Here is a 14,726-nt window from a genome sequence, read left to right as displayed (position 1 = left end):
TCGTTAAACTATTAGCATAGCTTGCTTATATTTTCTCTGTCTTTCTGTCTGCCGAGTGGCTGTTTTGAGTAGAAATCGTATTTGGTAGACCTTCGATAGCTCAGTTGGTAGAGCGGAGGACTGTAGAGTGTGTTAAGACATCCTTAGGTCGCTGGTTCGAATCCGGCTCGAAGGAGCTTTTTGATCATATGGATTTAAACACCAACGAGGCCTTACGATTATAGTTTTTCTTTTAAATTATATTTATTGTTAAATTATGAGCGTAGCTTGGTCATGTTTTCTCTGCCTTTCTGTCTTCCGAGTGGGAAGACTTAGGGAAGACTTAGGTCGCTGGTTCGAATCCGGCTCGAAGAAGTTTTTTGATCATGTGGATTTAAACCCCAACAAAGTCTTACGATTGAATGAAGGGGTAGTTTCTAAAGAAACTGTGTTGCTGCGTCGGTGGGGAAGTAGTATACAAAAATTTGGTTTTATCAAAGGAGTTGCTAATGTAAATTGGCCACCGTACAGAGATTCTAGCTTTTAGATAAAGCCAAATTTTTGTATCTTACTATATTATAGTTTTCCTGATAAATTATTTTTATTGTTAAACTATGAGCAGACTTTGGTTATGTTTTCCCTGTCTTTCTGTCTGCTTATTCGCTGTTTTGAGTTGAAATCGTATTTGGTACACCTTCGATAGCTCAGTTGGTAGAGCGGAGTACTGTAGAGTGTGTTAAGACATCCTTAGGTCGCTGGTTCGAATCCGGCTCGAAAGAGTTTTTTGATCATGTGGATTTAAACCCCAACGAGGCCTTACGATTAAAGTTTTCCTGTTAAATTATATTTATCGTTAAACTATGAGCATAGCTTGCATATATTTTCTCTGTCTTTCTGTCTCCCGACTGGCTGTTTTGAGTAGAAATCGTATTTGGTACACCTTCGATAGCTCAGTTGGTAGAGCGGAGGACTGTAGAGTGTGTTAAGATATCCTTAGGTCGCTGGTTCGAATCCGGCTCAAAGGAGTTTTTTGATTTAAACCCCAACGAGGCCTTATAAATTATATTTATCGTTAAATTATGAGCAGACTTTGGTTATGTTTTCCCTGTCTTTCTGTCTGCCGATTGGCTGTTTTGAGTAGAAATTGTATTTGGTACACCTTCGATAGCTCAGTTGGTAGAGCGGAGGACTGTAGGGTGTGTTAAGACATCCTTAGGTCGCTGGTTCGAATCCGGCTCGAAGGAGTTTTTTGATATGTGGATTTAAACCCCAGCGAGGCCTTCCGATTATAGTTGTCCTTGTAACTTATATTTACCGTTAAATTATGAGCGTATCTTGGCTATCTTTTCTCTATCTTCCGTCTGCAGAGTGGATAATGGGACTAGAAGTCGCAATTGGTATATACTTTCGATAGCTCAGTTGGTAGAGCGGAGGACTGTACAGTGTGTTAAGACATCCTTAGGTCGCTGGTTCGAATCCGGCTCTAAGGAGTTTTTTGATCATCTGGATTTAAACCCCAACGAGGTCTTACGATTATATGAAGGGGTAGTTTCTAAAGAAACTGTGGTGCTGCGGTGCTTCTATCGAGTAGAAATCGTATTTGGTACACCTTCGATAGCTCAGTTGGTAGAGCGGAGGACTGTAGGGTGTGTTAAGACATCCTTAGGTCGCTGGTTCGAATCCGGCTCGAAGGAGACTTTTGATATGTGGATTTAAACTCCAACGAGGCCTTCCGATTATAGATGTCCTTGTAACTTATATTTACCGTTAAATTATGAGCGTAGCTTGGTTATGTTTTCTCTGTCTTCGGTCTGAGGAGTGGATAACTGGGCTACAAGTCGCAATTGGTATATACTTTCGATAGCTCAGTTGGTAGAGCGGAGGACTGTAGAGTGTGTTAAGACATCCTTAGGTCGCTGGTTCGAATCCGGCTTGAAGGAGTTTTATGATCATGTGGATTTAAACCCCAACAATGTCTTAGGATTATATGAAGGGGTAGTTTCTAAAGAAACTGTGGTGCTGCGTCGGTGGGGAAGTAGTATACAAAAATTTGGTTTTATCAACGGAGTTGATAATGTAAATTGGCCACCGTACAGAGATTCTAGCTTTTAGATAAAACCAAATTTTTGTATCTTACGATTATAGTTTTCCTGATAAATTATATTTATCGTTAAACTATGAGCAGACTTTGGTTATGTTTTCTCTGTCTTTCAGTCTGCCGAGTGGCTATTTTGAGTAGAATCGAATTTGGTACACCTTCGATAGCTCAGTTGGTAGAGCGGAGGACTGTAGAGTGTGTTAAGACATCCTTAGGTCGCTGATTCAAATCCGGCTCGAAGGAGCTTTTTGATCATCTGGATTTAAACACCAACGAGGCCTTACGATTATAGTTTTCCTGATAAATGATATTTATTGTTAAATTATGAGCGTAGCTTGGTCATGTTTTCTCTGTCTTTCTGTCTTCCGAGTGGCTGTTTTGAGTAGAAAGCGTACTTGGTACACCTTCGATAGCTCAGTTGGTAGAGCGGAGGACTGTAGAGTGTGTTAAGACATCCTTAGGTCGCTGGTTCGAATCCGGCTCGAAGGAGCTTTTTGATATGTGGATTTAAACCCCAGCGAGGCCTTCCGATTATAGTTGTCCATGAAGGGGTAGTTTCTAAAGAAACTGTGGTGCTGCGTCGGTGGGGAAGTAGTATACAAAAATTTGGTTTTATTAAAGGAGTTGCTAATGTAAATTGGCCACCGTACAGAGATTCTAGCTTTTAGATAAAGCCAAATTTTTGTATCTTACGATTATAGTTTTCCTGATAAATTAATTTTATTGTTAAACTATGAGCAGACTTTGGTTATGTTTTCCCTGTCTTTCTGTCTGCCTATTGGCTGTTTTGAGTAGAAATCGTATTTGGTAAACCTTCGATAGCTCAGTTGGTAGAGCGGAGGACTGTAGAGTGTGTGAAGATATCCTTAGATCGCTGGTTCGAATCCGGCTCGAAGGAGTTTTTTGATCATGTGGATTTAAACCCCAACCAGGCCTTACGATTATAGTTTTCCTTATCAATTATATTGATCGTTAAATTATGAGCAGACTTTGGTTATGTTTTCCCTGTCTTTCTGTCTGCCGAGTGGCTGTTTTGAGTAGAAATCGTATTTCGTACACCTTCGATAGCTCAGTTGGTAGAGCGGAGGACTGTAGAGTGTGTTAAGACATCCTTAGGTCGCTGGTTCGAATCCGGCTCGAAGGAGTTTTTTGATATGTGGATTTAAACCCCAACCAGGCCTTACGATTAAAGTTTTCCTGTTAAATTATATTTATCGTTAAACTATGAGCATAGCTTGCTTATATTTTCTCTGTCTTTCTGTCTGCCGAGTGGCTGTTTTGAGTAGAAATCGTATTTAGTACACCTTCGATAGCTCAGTTGGTAGAGCGGAGGACTGTAGAGTGTGTTAAGATATGCTTAGGTAGCTGGTTCGAATCCGGCTCGAGGAGTTTTTTGATCATGTGGATTTAAACCCCAACGAAGTCTTACGATTCAATAAAGGAGTAGTTGCTAAAGAAACTGTGGTGCTGCGTCGGTGGGGAAGTAGTATACAAAAATTTGGTTTTATCAAAGGAGTTGCTAATGTAAATTGGCCACCGTACAGAGATTGTAGCTTTTAGATAAAGCCAAATTTTTGTATCTTACGATTATCGTTTTCCTGATAAATTAATTTTATTGTTAAACTATGAGCAGACTTTGGTTATGTTTTCCCTGTCTTTCTGTCTGCCTATTGGCTGTTTTGAGTAGAAATCGTATTTGGTAAACCTTCGATAGCTCAGTTGGTAGAGCGGAGGACTGTAGAGTGTGTGAAGATACCCTTAGATCGCTGGTTCGAATCCGGCTCGAAGGAGTTTTTTGATCATGTGGATTTAAACCCCAACCAGGCCTTACGATTATAGTTTTCCTTATCAATTATATTGATCGTTAAATTATGAGCAGACTTTGGTTATGTTTTCCCTGTCTTTCTGTCTGCCGATTGGCTGTTTTGAGTAGAAATCGTATTTCGTACACCTTCGATAGCTCTGTTGGTAGAGCGGAGAACTGTAGAGTGTGTTAAGATATCCTTAGGTCGCTGATTCGAATCGGGCTAGAAGGAGTTTTTTGATATGTGGATTTAAATTCCAACCAGGCCTTACGATTAAAGTTTTCCTGATAAATTATATTTATCGTTAAACTATGAGCATAGCTTGCTGATATTTTCTCTGTCTTTCTGTCTCCCGAGTGGCTGTTTTGAGTAGAAAGCGTAATTGGTACACCTTCGATAGCTCAGTTGGTAGAGCGGAGGACTGTAGAGTGTGTTAAGACATCCTTAGGTCGCTGGTTCGAATCCGGCTCGAAGGAGTTTTTTGATATGTGGATTTAAACCCCAACGAGGCCTTTCGATTATCGATGTCCTTTTAACTTATATTTACCGTTAAATTATGAGCGTAGCTTGGTTATGTTTTGTCTGTCTTTCTGTCTGCCGAGTGGCTGTTTTGAGTAGAAATCGTATTTGGTACACCTTCGATAGCCCAGTTGGTAGAGCGGAGGACCGTAGAGTGTGTTAAGATATCCTTAGGTCGCTGGTTCGAATCCGGCTGAAAGGAGTTTTTTGATCATGTGGATTTAAACCCCAACCAGGCCTTACGATTAAAGTTTTCCTGTTAAATTATATTTATCGTTAAACTATGAGCATAGCTTGCTTATATTTTCTCTGTCTTTCTGTCTGCCGAGTGGCTGGCTGTTTTGAGTAGAAATCGTATTTAGTACACCTTTGATAGCTCAGGTGGTAGAGCGGAGGACTGTAGAGTGTGTTAAGATATGCTTAGGTCGCTGGTTCGAATCCGGCTCGAAGGAGTTTTTTGATCATGTGGATTTAAACCCCAACGAGGCCTTTCGATTATAGATGTCCTTGTAACTTATATTTACCGTTAAATTATGAGCGTAGCTTGGTTATGTTTTCTTTGTCTTCTGTTTGCGGAGTGGATAATTGGACTAGAAGTCGCAATTACTATACTTTCGATATACAAAAATTTGGTTTATCAACGGAGTTGATAATGTAAATTGACCACCGTACAGAGATTCTAAAAGCTGACGTTTCGAGCGTTAGCCCTTCGTCAGAGCGAAGAGGATGATTCGGACACTTCTAATAAAGATATTTTTGAAACACTTCTAGTTCGCAAATCCAAATGGACTCCCCCAGAGGGACAATTTGCTTTTTTAGATTTTTTCACCAAAAAATGCCGTCACGACATTCACAAACTTAAATTCAATCGCAACACTAAATTTTCCAACCTTTCCTCGGAAGAGTGGGCGGCGCTTAAAAATCTTAGTAAACGCAACGACATAGTTGTCAAATCGGCCGACAAAGGCGGCGCGGTAGTTGTTTGGCGGTCCGACCTTTACCAAAAAGAAGCTTTGCGGCAACTTTCGGATACCTCGTTTTATGCCAAAATCCCTAAAGATCTCACTTCCAACAATCAAAAACTTGTCAAAGACACCATTCAAAATCTTATAGTTAATCAAGAATTACCGGACACTGCCACTAATCTCATCATCAACACCCCTAGAACTTCGTGCATTTACTTCTTGCCTAAAATTCACAAACCCAACAACCCAGGTCGACCTATCGTTTCTGCCTGTAGTTGCCCCACCGAACTCATTTCTAGCTACTTAGACAGGATTATGACGCCTATCGTCAAATCTTTGCCATCATACATTAAAGACAGTACACACGCGCTACAAATTTTCCGCGATTTCAATTTCTCCGGCCAAGACAAACTTATTTTCACCATGGACATTACATCTCTATACACAGTCATTCCTAACAGCGAAGGTCTTCAAGCACTTAAACACTTTTTCGATCAACGCACTGTCAAAGAACCTAGCTCGGAAACGCTCTTCCGCCTTGCCGAACTAGTTTTAACGCTTAACTGTTTTTCATTCGCCGGCAACTATTACAAACAAATTAATGGTGTAGCGATGGGCACAAGAATGGGACCTAGCTATGCCAATCTTTTTGTAGGATATGTTAAACACCAATTTTTTAATCAGTACAACGGCCCCAAACCTGAACTCTACGGCCGCTACATCGACGACTGCATCGGCGCTATTTCATCCAGCAGAGAAGAACTCGATGAATTTATATTCTCCGTCAACTCTTTTCATCCGGCTCTTAAATATACCTGGGAAATTTTGGAAACTTCATTGGCTTTCCTGGATATCAAAGTTTGTATTAGAGGCAACGTGCTATGTACTAGTGTGCACTACAAACCTACTGATTCACACAGTTATTTGTTGTATTCATCGTCACATCCATCACATGTCAAGAACTCCATTCCTTATTCTCAATTTCTTAGACTTCGACGTCTATGTAGTGATGACTCCGATTTTTCCAGCAAATCAGAGGAGATGTGCCAGTTCTTCGAAAAACGTGGCTATCCTGTCTCTGTGGTCAAAGCGGGCCATCATCGCGCCCAACAATTTGATCGACAGTCGTCACTACAAACGTCACATAAGAATGACAGAATTCCATTCACCCTCACTTTCCATCCTCATAATCACCCAGTTAAAAGCATCATTCTTAGTAATTTTAAATTACTCCAAAATGATCCCGAGACTGGTAGAATCTTTTCGCAACCTCCACTTATTTCATTCAAACGCGACAAAAACGTAGGCAACTTTTTAGTTAGAAGCGCGCTCAAAACCAACGAGCAACCCGGCACTTTCAAATGCGCGCGCTCACGATGCAAAACTTGTCTTTTCATTGTTAACACTAGCAAGATATCGGGACCTAAGCGATCTGTTAAGATCACCGATCGTTTCACATGTACCTCCGCAAATGTCATTTATTGCATAACCTGTACGTTATGCAATAAATTATACATTGGTGAGACAGGTAGACGACTAGGTGACCGATTCCGCGAACACCTTCGCGATGTTGAGAAGAATGACAAGGATGCATCTAAGCCAGTCGCTCGCCATTTTAATCTGCCTAACCACTCCAAAAAACACATGACTATCTGCGGCCTTTCCCTACATCTAGGTACGACGGAAAGCCGCAAGAATCTGGAACAAAAATTCATCTTTCAAATCGGCACCCTTAATCCTCACGGTATTAACGAACGCTTTTCATTTAACTAATATATTCCTACTTTTCACGTTGCCATGTTACCACCAATAGCGTAGCTCCTACTCTACTATAAAAACTACACGTAAACAATAATCCCTCGATTCGCTCTGACGAAGGGCTAACGCTCGAAACGTCAGCTTTTAGAATCTCTGTACGGTGGTCAATTTACATTATCAACTCCGTTGATAAACCAAATTTTCCCACCGACCGACGCAGCACCACAGTTTCTTTGGAAACTACCCCTTCATTCATCTATACTTTCGATAGCTTAGTTGGTAGAGCGGATGACTTTAGAGTGTGGTAAGATATCGTTAGGTCGATGGTTAGAATCCGGCTCGAAGGAGATTTTTGATCATCTGGATTTAAACCCCAACCAGGCCTTACGATTAAAGTTTTCCTGATAAATTATATTTATCGTTAAACTATGAGCATAGCTTGCTTATATTTTCTCTGTCTTTCTGTCTGCCGAGTGGCTGTTTTTAGTAGAAATCGTATTTGGTACACCTTCGATAGCTCAGTTGGTAGAGCGGAGGACTGTAGAGTGTGTTAAGTCATCCTTAGGTCGCTGGTTCGAATCCGGCTCGAAGGAATTTTTTGATATGTGGATTTAAACCCCAACGAGGGCTTTCGATTATAGATGTCCTTGTAACTTATATTTACCGTTAAATTATGAGCGTAGCTTGGTTATGTTTTCTTTGTCTTCCGTTTGCGGAGTGGATAATTCGACTAGAAGTCGCAATTCGTATACTTTCGATAGATTCGTTGGTAGAGCGGAGGACTTTAGAGTGTGTTAAGATATCGTTAGGTCGATGGTTAGAATCCGGCTCGAAGGAGATTTTTGATCATCTGGATTTAAACCCCAAAGAGGCCTTACGATTATAGTTTTCCTTATAAATTATATTGATCGTTAAATTATGAGCAGACTTTGGTTATGTTTTCCCTGTCTTTCTGTCTGGCGATTGGCTGTTTTGAGTAGAAATCGTATTTGGTACACCTTCGATAGCTCAGTTGGTAGAGCGGAAGACTGTAGAATGTGTTAAGACATCCTTAGGTCGCTGGTTCGAATCCGGCTCGAAGGAATTTTTTGATATGTGGATTTAAACCCCAACGAGGCCTTTCGATTATAGATTTCCTTGTAACTTATATTTACCGTTAAATTATGAGCGTAGCTTGGTTATGTTTTCCTGTTCTTCCGTTTGCGGAGTGGATAATTGGACTAGAAGTCGCAATTCGTATACTTTCGACAGATTCGTTGGTAGAGCGGAGGATTGTAGAGTGTGTTAAGATATCGTTAGGTCGATGGTTAGAATCCGCCTCGAAGGAGATTTTTGATCATGTGGATTTAAACCCCAACGAGGCCTTACGATTATAGTTGTCCTGATAAATTATATTTATCGTTAAACTATGAGCATAGCTTGCTTATATTTTCTCTGTCTTTCTGTCTGCCGAATGGCTCTTTGGAGTAGAAATTGTATTTGGTACACCTTCCATAGCTCAGTTGGTAGAGCGGAGGACTGTAGGGTGTGTTAAGACATCCTTAGGTCGCTGGTTCGAATGCGGCTCGAAGGAGATTTTTGATCATGTGGATTTAAACCCCAACGAGGCCTTACGATTATAGTTTTCCTGATAAATTATATTTATCGTTAAACTATGAGCATAGCTTGCTTATATTTTCTCTGTCTTTCTGTCTGCCGAGTGGCTGTTTTGAGTAGAAATCGTATTTGGTACACCTTCGATAGCTCAGTTGGTAGAGCGGAGGACTGTAGAGTGTGTTAAGACATCCTTAGGTCGCTGATTCGAATCCGGCTCGAAGGAGTGTTTTGATCATGTGGATTTAAACCCCAACGAGGCCTTACGATTGAAGTTTTCCTGATAAATTATATTTATCGTTAAACTATGAGCATAGCTTGCTCATTTTTTCTCTGTCTTTCTGTCTGCCGAGTGGCTGTTTTGAGTAGAAATCGTATTTGGTACACCTTCGATAGCTCACTTGGTAGAGCGGAGGACTGTAGAGTGTGTTAAGACATCCTTAGGTCGCTGATTCGAATCCGGCTCGAAGGAGTTGTTTGATCATGTGGATTTAAACCCCAACGAGGCCTTCTGATTATAGTTGTCCTTGTAACTTATATTTACCGTGAAATTATGAGCGTATCTTGGTTATGTTTTCTCTATGTTCCGTCTGCGGAGTGGATAATGGGACTAGAATTCGCAAATGGTATACTTTTGATAGCTCACTTGGTAGAGCGGAGAACTGTAGAGTGTGTTAAGATATCCTTAGGTCGATGGTTAGAATCCGGCTCGAAGGAGATTTTTGATCATCCCGATTTAAGCCCCAACGAGGCCTTACGATTATAGTTGTCCTAGTAACTTATATTTACCGTTAAATTATAAGCGTAGCTTGGTTATGTTTTCTCTGTCTTTCTGTCTGCCGAGTGGTTTTATCGAGTAGAAATCGTATTTGGTACACCTTCGATACCTCAGTTGGTAGAGCGGAGGACTGTAGAGTGTGTTAAGACATCCTTAGGTCGCTGATTCGAATCCGGCTCGAAGGAGTTTTTTGATATGTGGATTTAAAGCCCAACGAGGTCTTCTGATTATAGATGTCCTTGTAACTTATATTACCGTTAAATTATGAGCGTAGCTTGGTTATGTTTCTTTATCTTCTGTTTGCGGAGTGGATAATTGGACTAGAAGTCGCAATTGCTATACTTTCCATAGCTTAGTTGGTAGAGCGGATGACTTTAGAGTGTGGTAAGATATCGTTAGGTCGATGGTTCGAATCCGGCTCCAAGGAGTTTTTTGATATGTGGATTTAAACCGCAGCGAGGCCTTCCGATTATAGTTGTCCTTGTAACTTATATTTACCGTTAAATTATTATTATTATTATCTGGATTTAAACCCCAAAGAGGCCTTACGATTATAAATGAATGAAGGGGTAGTTTCTAAAGAAACTGTGGTGCTGCGTCGGTGGGGAAGTAGTATACAAAAATTTGGTTTATCAACGGAGTTGATAATGTAAATTGACCACCGTACAGAGATTCTAAAAGCTGACGTTTCGAGCGTTAGCCCTTCGTCAGAGCGAATCGAGGGATTATTGGTTACGTGTACTTTTTATAGTAGAGTAGGAGCTACGCTATTGGTGGTAACATGGCAACGTGAAAAGTAGGAATATATTAGTTAAATGAAACCCTAACGAACGCTTTTCATTTAACTAATATATTCGTACTTTTCACGTTGCCATGTTACCACCAATAGCGTAGCTCCTACTCTACTATAAAAACTACAGGTAACCCATAATCCCTCGATTCGCTCTGACGAAGGGCTAACGCTCGAAACGTCAGCTTTTAGAATCTCTGTACGGTGGTCAATTTACATTATCAACTCCGTTGATAAACCAAATTTTTCCTTACGATTATAGTTTTCCTTATAAATTATATTTATCGTTAAATTATTAGCAGACTTTGGTTATATTTTCCCTGTCTTTCTGTCTGCCAATTGGCTGTTTGAGTAGAAATTGTATTTGGTACACCTTCGATAGCTCAGTTGGTAGAGCGGAGGACTGTAGGGTGTGTTAAGACATCCTTAGGTCGCTGGTTCGAATCCGGCTCGAAGGAGTTTTTTGATATGTGGATTTAAACCCCAGCGAGGCCTTCCGATTATAGTTGTCCTTGTAACTTATATTTACCGTTAAATTATGAGCGTATCTTGGCTATCTTTTCTCTATCTTCCGTCTGCGGAGTGGATAATGGGACTAGAAGTCGCAATTGGTATATACTTTTGATAGCTCAGTTGGTAGAGCGGAGGACTGTAGAGTGTGTTAAGATATCCTTAGGTGGCTGGTTCGAATCCGGCTCTAAGGAGTTTTTTGATCATGTGGATTTAAACCACAACGAGGTCTTACGATTATATGAAGGGGTAGTTTCTAAAGAAACTGTGGTGCTGCGTCGGTGGGGAAGTAGTATACAAAAATTTGGTTTTATCAACGGAGTTGATAATGTAAATTGGCCACCGTACAGAGATTCTTCGGCCTTCCGATTATAGTTGTCCATGAAGGGGTAGTTTCTAAAGAAACTGTGGTGCTGCGTCGGTGGGGAAGTAGTATACAAAAATTTGGTTTTATCAACGGAGTTGATAATGTAAATTGGCCACCGTACAGAGATTCTAGCTTTTAGATAACACCAAATTTTTGTATCTTACGATTATAGTTTTCCTGATAAATTATATTTATCGTTAAACTCTGAGCAGACTTTGGTTATGTTTTCTCTGTCTTTCTGTCTGCCGAGTGGCTGTTTTGAGTAGAAATTGTATCTGGTACACCTTCGATAGCTCAGTTGGTAGAGCGGAGGACTGTAGAGTGTGTTAAGACATCCTTAGGTCGCTGATTCGAATCCGGCTCGAAAGAGTTTTTTGATATGTGGATCTAAACCCCAACGAGGCCTTTCGATTATCGATGTCCTTGTAACTTACGATTAAAGTTTTCCTGATAAATGATATTTATCGTTAAACTATGAGCATAGCTTGCTTATATTTTCTCTGTCTTTCTGTCTCCCGAGTCGCTGTTTTGAGTAGAAAGCGTATTTGGTACACCTTCGATAGCTCACTTGGTAGAGCGGAGGACTGTAGAGTGTGTTAAGACATCCTTAGGTCGCTGATTCGAATCCGGCTCGAAGGAGTTGTTTGATCATGTGGATTTAAACCCCAACGAGGCCTTCTGATTATAGTTGTCCTTGTAACTTATATTTACCGTGAAATTATGAGCGTATCTTGGTTATGTTTTCTCTATGTTCCGTCTGCGGAGTGGATAATGGGACTAGAATTCGCAATTGGTATACTTTTGATAGCTCACTTGGTAGAGCGGAGAACTGTAGAGTGTGTTAAGATATCCTTAGGTCGATGGTTAGAATCCGGCTCGAAGGAGATTTTTGATCATCCCGATTTAAGCCCCAACGAGGCCTTACGATTATAGTTGTCCTAGTAACTTATATTTACCGTTAAATTATAAGCGTAGCTTGGTTATGTTTTCTCTGTCTTTCTGTCTGCCGAGTGGTTTTATCGAGTAGAAATCGTATTTGGTACACCTTCGATACCTCAGTTGGTAGAGCGGAGGACTGTAGAGTGTGTTAAGACATCCTTAGGTCGCTGATTCGAATCCGGCTCGAAGGAGTTTTTTGATATGTGGATTTAAAGCCCAACGAGGTCTTCTGATTATAGATGTCCTTGTAACTTATATTTACCGTTAAATTATGAGCGTAGCTTGGTTATGTTTTCTTTATCTTCTGTTTGCGGAGTGGATAATTGGACTAGAAGTCGCAATTGCTATACTTTCCATAGCTTAGTTGGTAGAGCGGATGACTTTAGAGTGTGGTAAGATATCGTTAGGTCGATGGTGCGAATCCGGCTCCAAGGAGTTTTTTGATATGTGGATTTAAACCGCAGCGAGGCCTTCCGATTATAGTTGTCCTTGTAACTTATATTTACCGTTAAATTATTATTATTATTATCTGGATTTAAACCCCAAAGAGGCCTTACGATTATAAATGAATGAAGGGGTAGTTTCTAAAGAAACTGTGGTGCTGCGTCGGTGGGGAAGTAGTATACAAAAATTTGGTTTATCAACGGAGTTGATAATGTAAATTGACCACCGTACAGAGATTCTAAAAGCTGACGTTTCGAGCGTTAGCCCTTCGTCAGAGCGAATCGAGGGATTATTGGTTACGTGTACTTTTTATAGTAGAGTAGGAGCTACGCTATTGGTGGTAACATGGCAACGTGAAAAGTAGGAATATATTAGTTAAATGAAACCCTAACGAACGCTTTTCATTTAACTAATATATTCGTACTTTTCACGTTGCCATGTTACCACCAATAGCGTAGCTCCTACTCTACTATAAAAACTACAGGTAACCCATAATCCCTCGATTCGCTCTGACGAAGGGCTAACGCTCGAAACGTCAGCTTTTAGAATCTCTGTACGGTGGTCAATTTACATTATCAACTCCGTTGATAAACCAAATTTTTCCTTACGATTATAGTTTTCCTTATAAATTATATTTATCGTTAAATTATTAGCAGACTTTGGTTATATTTTCCCTGTCTTTCTGTCTGCCAATTGGCTGTTTGAGTAGAAATTGTATTTGGTACACCTTCGATAGCTCAGTTGGTAGAGCGGAGGACTGTAGGGTGTGTTAAGACATCCTTAGGTCGCTGGTTCGAATCCGGCTCGAAGGAGTTTTTTGATATGTGGATTTAAACCCCAGCGAGGCCTTCCGATTATAGTTGTCCTTGTAACTTATATTTACCGTTAAATTATGAGCGTATCTTGGCTATCTTTTCTCTATCTTCCGTCTGCGGAGTGGATAATGGGACTAGAAGTCGCAATTGGTATATACTTTTGATAGCTCAGTTGGTAGAGCGGAGGACTGTAGAGTGTGTTAAGATATCCTTAGGTGGCTGGTTCGAATCCGGCTCTAAGGAGTTTTTTGATCATGTGGATTTAAACCACAACGAGGTCTTACGATTATATGAAGGGGTAGTTTCTAAAGAAACTGTGGTGCTGCGTCGGTGGGGAAGTAGTATACAAAAATTTGGTTTTATCAACGGAGTTGATAATGTAAATTGGCCACCGTACAGAGATTCTTCGGCCTTCCGATTATAGTTGTCCATGAAGGGGTAGTTTCTAAAGAAACTGTGGTGCTGCGTCGGTGGGGAAGTAGTATACAAAATTTGGTTTTATCAACGGAGTTGATAATGTAAATTGGCCACCGTACAGAGATTCTAGCTTTTAGATAACACCAAATTTTTGTATCTTACGATTATAGTTTTCCTGATAAATTATATTTATCGTTAAACTCTGAGCAGACTTTGGTTATGTTTTCTCTGTCTTTCTGTCTGCCGAGTGGCTGTTTTGAGTAGAAATTGTATCTGGTACACCTTCGATAGCTCAGTTGGTAGAGCGGAGGACTGTAGAGTGTGTTAAGACATCCTTAGGTCGCTGGTTCGAATCCGGCTCGAAAGAGTTTTTTGATATGTGGATCTAAACCCCAACGAGGCCTTTCGATTATCGATGTCCTTGTAACTTACGATTAAAGTTTTCCTGATAAATGATATTTATCGTTAAACTATGAGCATAGCTTGCTTATATTTTCTCTGTCTTTCTGTCTCCCGAGTCGCTGTTTTGAGTAGAAAGCGTATTTGGTACACCTTCGATAGCTCACTTGGTAGAGCGGAGGACTGTAGAGTGTGTTAAGACATCCTTAGGTCGCTGATTCGAATCCGGCTCGAAGGAGTTGTTTGATCATGTGGATTTAAACCCCAACGAGGCCTTCTGATTATAGTTGTCCTTGTAACTTATATTTACCGTGAAATTATGAGCGTATCTTGGTTATGTTTTCTCTATGTTCCGTCTGCGGAGTGGATAATGGGACTAGAATTCGCAATTGGTATACTTTTGATAGCTCACTTGGTAGAGCGGAGAACTGTAGAGTGTGTTAAGATATCCTTAGGTCGATGGTTAGAATCCGGCTCGAAGGAGATTTTTGATCATCCCGATTTAAGCCCCAACGAGGCCTTACGATTATAGTTGTCCTAGTAACTTATA

At 40.5% G+C, this 14,726-nt stretch overlaps 29 non-coding genes across 29 annotated transcripts; all 29 read left to right on the top strand.

Annotated features, from left to right (window-relative positions):
• The first annotated feature begins 89 nt into the window (after positions 1-89).
• On the top strand, positions 90-175 carry Trnay-gua (transfer RNA tyrosine (anticodon GUA)). Its single transcript is given in 2 exon segments — positions 90-126; positions 140-175. It is a non-coding gene; the product is annotated as a tRNA-Tyr (tRNA).
• Positions 176-672: 497 nt separating this feature from the next.
• Positions 673-758, top strand: Trnay-gua (transfer RNA tyrosine (anticodon GUA)). Its single transcript is given in 2 exon segments — positions 673-709; positions 723-758. It is a non-coding gene; the product is annotated as a tRNA-Tyr (tRNA).
• Positions 759-918: 160 nt separating this feature from the next.
• On the top strand, positions 919-1,004 carry Trnay-gua (transfer RNA tyrosine (anticodon GUA)). Its single transcript is given in 2 exon segments — positions 919-955; positions 969-1,004. It is a non-coding gene; the product is annotated as a tRNA-Tyr (tRNA).
• A 133-nt stretch (positions 1,005-1,137) lies between these two features.
• On the top strand, positions 1,138-1,223 carry Trnay-gua (transfer RNA tyrosine (anticodon GUA)). Its single transcript is given in 2 exon segments — positions 1,138-1,174; positions 1,188-1,223. It is a non-coding gene; the product is annotated as a tRNA-Tyr (tRNA).
• A 160-nt stretch (positions 1,224-1,383) lies between these two features.
• Positions 1,384-1,469, top strand: Trnay-gua (transfer RNA tyrosine (anticodon GUA)). Its single transcript is given in 2 exon segments — positions 1,384-1,420; positions 1,434-1,469. It is a non-coding gene; the product is annotated as a tRNA-Tyr (tRNA).
• A 118-nt stretch (positions 1,470-1,587) lies between these two features.
• Positions 1,588-1,673, top strand: Trnay-gua (transfer RNA tyrosine (anticodon GUA)). Its single transcript is given in 2 exon segments — positions 1,588-1,624; positions 1,638-1,673. It is a non-coding gene; the product is annotated as a tRNA-Tyr (tRNA).
• A 160-nt stretch (positions 1,674-1,833) lies between these two features.
• On the top strand, positions 1,834-1,919 carry Trnay-gua (transfer RNA tyrosine (anticodon GUA)). Its single transcript is given in 2 exon segments — positions 1,834-1,870; positions 1,884-1,919. It is a non-coding gene; the product is annotated as a tRNA-Tyr (tRNA).
• A 315-nt stretch (positions 1,920-2,234) lies between these two features.
• Trnay-gua (transfer RNA tyrosine (anticodon GUA)) lies at positions 2,235-2,320 on the top strand. Its single transcript is given in 2 exon segments — positions 2,235-2,271; positions 2,285-2,320. It is a non-coding gene; the product is annotated as a tRNA-Tyr (tRNA).
• Positions 2,321-2,480: 160 nt separating this feature from the next.
• On the top strand, positions 2,481-2,566 carry Trnay-gua (transfer RNA tyrosine (anticodon GUA)). Its single transcript is given in 2 exon segments — positions 2,481-2,517; positions 2,531-2,566. It is a non-coding gene; the product is annotated as a tRNA-Tyr (tRNA).
• A 323-nt stretch (positions 2,567-2,889) lies between these two features.
• Trnay-gua (transfer RNA tyrosine (anticodon GUA)) lies at positions 2,890-2,975 on the top strand. Its single transcript is given in 2 exon segments — positions 2,890-2,926; positions 2,940-2,975. It is a non-coding gene; the product is annotated as a tRNA-Tyr (tRNA).
• A 160-nt stretch (positions 2,976-3,135) lies between these two features.
• On the top strand, positions 3,136-3,221 carry Trnay-gua (transfer RNA tyrosine (anticodon GUA)). Its single transcript is given in 2 exon segments — positions 3,136-3,172; positions 3,186-3,221. It is a non-coding gene; the product is annotated as a tRNA-Tyr (tRNA).
• A 560-nt stretch (positions 3,222-3,781) lies between these two features.
• Positions 3,782-3,867, top strand: Trnay-gua (transfer RNA tyrosine (anticodon GUA)). Its single transcript is given in 2 exon segments — positions 3,782-3,818; positions 3,832-3,867. It is a non-coding gene; the product is annotated as a tRNA-Tyr (tRNA).
• Positions 3,868-4,272: 405 nt separating this feature from the next.
• Trnay-gua (transfer RNA tyrosine (anticodon GUA)) lies at positions 4,273-4,358 on the top strand. Its single transcript is given in 2 exon segments — positions 4,273-4,309; positions 4,323-4,358. It is a non-coding gene; the product is annotated as a tRNA-Tyr (tRNA).
• Positions 4,359-4,767: 409 nt separating this feature from the next.
• On the top strand, positions 4,768-4,853 carry Trnay-gua (transfer RNA tyrosine (anticodon GUA)). The gene is given in 2 exon segments: positions 4,768-4,804; positions 4,818-4,853. It is a non-coding gene; the product is annotated as a tRNA-Tyr (tRNA).
• A 2,778-nt stretch (positions 4,854-7,631) lies between these two features.
• On the top strand, positions 7,632-7,717 carry Trnay-gua (transfer RNA tyrosine (anticodon GUA)). Its single transcript is given in 2 exon segments — positions 7,632-7,668; positions 7,682-7,717. It is a non-coding gene; the product is annotated as a tRNA-Tyr (tRNA).
• A 404-nt stretch (positions 7,718-8,121) lies between these two features.
• On the top strand, positions 8,122-8,207 carry Trnay-gua (transfer RNA tyrosine (anticodon GUA)). The gene is given in 2 exon segments: positions 8,122-8,158; positions 8,172-8,207. It is a non-coding gene; the product is annotated as a tRNA-Tyr (tRNA).
• Positions 8,208-8,611: 404 nt separating this feature from the next.
• Positions 8,612-8,697, top strand: Trnay-gua (transfer RNA tyrosine (anticodon GUA)). Its single transcript is given in 2 exon segments — positions 8,612-8,648; positions 8,662-8,697. It is a non-coding gene; the product is annotated as a tRNA-Tyr (tRNA).
• A 160-nt stretch (positions 8,698-8,857) lies between these two features.
• Trnay-gua (transfer RNA tyrosine (anticodon GUA)) lies at positions 8,858-8,943 on the top strand. Its single transcript is given in 2 exon segments — positions 8,858-8,894; positions 8,908-8,943. It is a non-coding gene; the product is annotated as a tRNA-Tyr (tRNA).
• A 160-nt stretch (positions 8,944-9,103) lies between these two features.
• On the top strand, positions 9,104-9,189 carry Trnay-gua (transfer RNA tyrosine (anticodon GUA)). Its single transcript is given in 2 exon segments — positions 9,104-9,140; positions 9,154-9,189. It is a non-coding gene; the product is annotated as a tRNA-Tyr (tRNA).
• Positions 9,190-9,594: 405 nt separating this feature from the next.
• Positions 9,595-9,680, top strand: Trnay-gua (transfer RNA tyrosine (anticodon GUA)). The gene is given in 2 exon segments: positions 9,595-9,631; positions 9,645-9,680. It is a non-coding gene; the product is annotated as a tRNA-Tyr (tRNA).
• Positions 9,681-10,657: 977 nt separating this feature from the next.
• On the top strand, positions 10,658-10,743 carry Trnay-gua (transfer RNA tyrosine (anticodon GUA)). The gene is given in 2 exon segments: positions 10,658-10,694; positions 10,708-10,743. It is a non-coding gene; the product is annotated as a tRNA-Tyr (tRNA).
• Positions 10,744-10,903: 160 nt separating this feature from the next.
• Positions 10,904-10,989, top strand: Trnay-gua (transfer RNA tyrosine (anticodon GUA)). Its single transcript is given in 2 exon segments — positions 10,904-10,940; positions 10,954-10,989. It is a non-coding gene; the product is annotated as a tRNA-Tyr (tRNA).
• Positions 10,990-11,445: 456 nt separating this feature from the next.
• Positions 11,446-11,531, top strand: Trnay-gua (transfer RNA tyrosine (anticodon GUA)). Its single transcript is given in 2 exon segments — positions 11,446-11,482; positions 11,496-11,531. It is a non-coding gene; the product is annotated as a tRNA-Tyr (tRNA).
• Positions 11,532-11,715: 184 nt separating this feature from the next.
• Positions 11,716-11,801, top strand: Trnay-gua (transfer RNA tyrosine (anticodon GUA)). The gene is given in 2 exon segments: positions 11,716-11,752; positions 11,766-11,801. It is a non-coding gene; the product is annotated as a tRNA-Tyr (tRNA).
• A 405-nt stretch (positions 11,802-12,206) lies between these two features.
• Positions 12,207-12,292, top strand: Trnay-gua (transfer RNA tyrosine (anticodon GUA)). Its single transcript is given in 2 exon segments — positions 12,207-12,243; positions 12,257-12,292. It is a non-coding gene; the product is annotated as a tRNA-Tyr (tRNA).
• A 979-nt stretch (positions 12,293-13,271) lies between these two features.
• On the top strand, positions 13,272-13,357 carry Trnay-gua (transfer RNA tyrosine (anticodon GUA)). Its single transcript is given in 2 exon segments — positions 13,272-13,308; positions 13,322-13,357. It is a non-coding gene; the product is annotated as a tRNA-Tyr (tRNA).
• Positions 13,358-13,517: 160 nt separating this feature from the next.
• Trnay-gua (transfer RNA tyrosine (anticodon GUA)) lies at positions 13,518-13,603 on the top strand. The gene is given in 2 exon segments: positions 13,518-13,554; positions 13,568-13,603. It is a non-coding gene; the product is annotated as a tRNA-Tyr (tRNA).
• Positions 13,604-14,058: 455 nt separating this feature from the next.
• Trnay-gua (transfer RNA tyrosine (anticodon GUA)) lies at positions 14,059-14,144 on the top strand. Its single transcript is given in 2 exon segments — positions 14,059-14,095; positions 14,109-14,144. It is a non-coding gene; the product is annotated as a tRNA-Tyr (tRNA).
• A 184-nt stretch (positions 14,145-14,328) lies between these two features.
• Trnay-gua (transfer RNA tyrosine (anticodon GUA)) lies at positions 14,329-14,414 on the top strand. Its single transcript is given in 2 exon segments — positions 14,329-14,365; positions 14,379-14,414. It is a non-coding gene; the product is annotated as a tRNA-Tyr (tRNA).
• The last annotated feature ends 312 nt before the right edge of the window (positions 14,415-14,726 follow it).

The sequence above is a fragment of the Montipora foliosa genome, chromosome 1 (assembly GCF_036669935.1).
Source record: "Montipora foliosa isolate CH-2021 chromosome 1, ASM3666993v2, whole genome shotgun sequence".
Lineage (NCBI taxonomy): Eukaryota > Metazoa > Cnidaria > Anthozoa > Scleractinia > Acroporidae > Montipora > Montipora foliosa.
This window is presented reverse-complemented; position numbering and strand designations above follow the sequence as displayed.